Raw genomic sequence first — 1,189 nt, forward strand, 5'->3', positions numbered from 1 at the left:
ATGTTCTTTTACCTCTGAGTTCCTCAGGGGTTCAGACTGACCACTCCTTGTGTTCTATCATTTGTCCTGGATTTGCCTTGGGCTTGGATCATTGGATTTCAGCTCTCTGTATCATTTCCACACTTATAACAGTTATGGAGTAGAGCAACCTTGAAGAGATACATTTTGCTTAGAAATATTGCTGGGTCCTCTTTTCAGCACCAAAATCTTCCTCTTCTACATGCTTGAAGAGATCTATAGCTCATGTCTCTTGGATCCATAGAAGGTGGGTTTTTTTGTCCAAATTTATATTCCACTTATTTTTATTAATGAGCTTTCCAGGGCAGCCTTAAACCATCAGAATCCTTATCCAACACAATGCACCTGTCTTTAAGTAACTTATTCCTTCTGCTCCATTTCTTGTTTCTGTTTTTTCGTCTTCTCATCACTACTTTCCTAATTGCCTGGCTCTGTCACTTTCAATCATCCAAGAATTAAAGTTGAGAGATGTCAGTTGTATTGATATGTATACAGTTTAGCTGTAATCAGGCAGAGTTCATGAATGCTACTGATAACACATAGAGAACATACACTGCCTTTTGCACCATAGGGCAATGTGGCTTCTCAGAGACTGTTACTTGACTAGCAGCCACAGATCTTTAATTTGTCTGCTGTTTACCTCTGACATTTTGTTTCACATGATTGTAATCACAATCACAAAGAAAAATCACGTTGTGATTCCCACAATCACAAAGAAAAATGGACTTAGAATCTTTGAAGGCTACCCAAGTCCCTTGGGGGAAGGGCTCTGATTTCCCATCATGAGCTCAAATTTGTCTTCCTGTGTTTGCCAGAAAATGATCTAAAAATTCCACCCACAGAAATTTAGTTTTTTTTTTTACAACATTCCATGTTCCAGGTAACAGAAATGAAGTTCAGAGAACTGGCATGACTAGGCACATGTGCAGAGCTCAGTCCAGAATGGGCTGTCATGAGCTCTGCATTGCCTTCATTGCCTTGGTCTCATCACCCAGTTTCCAGAGAACAATCTAGTTGTTTTAAGGCTTTCTCTTTGGTGATGTCTTTCATAGAGATGTTGCTTCAAAGGTCTGATATTTGATCAAAGTACAATATCATATGATTTACAGGGAAAGGTCATGTTTCTTGGCTTTTCCAATGGTATAGAAAAATGAGACAGAAAAGGGAAAAA

The sequence above is a fragment of the Grammomys surdaster genome, unplaced genomic scaffold, assembly GCF_004785775.1.
Source record: "Grammomys surdaster isolate TR1022 unplaced genomic scaffold, NIH_TR_1.0 126035, whole genome shotgun sequence".
NCBI lineage: Eukaryota > Metazoa > Chordata > Mammalia > Rodentia > Muridae > Grammomys > Grammomys surdaster.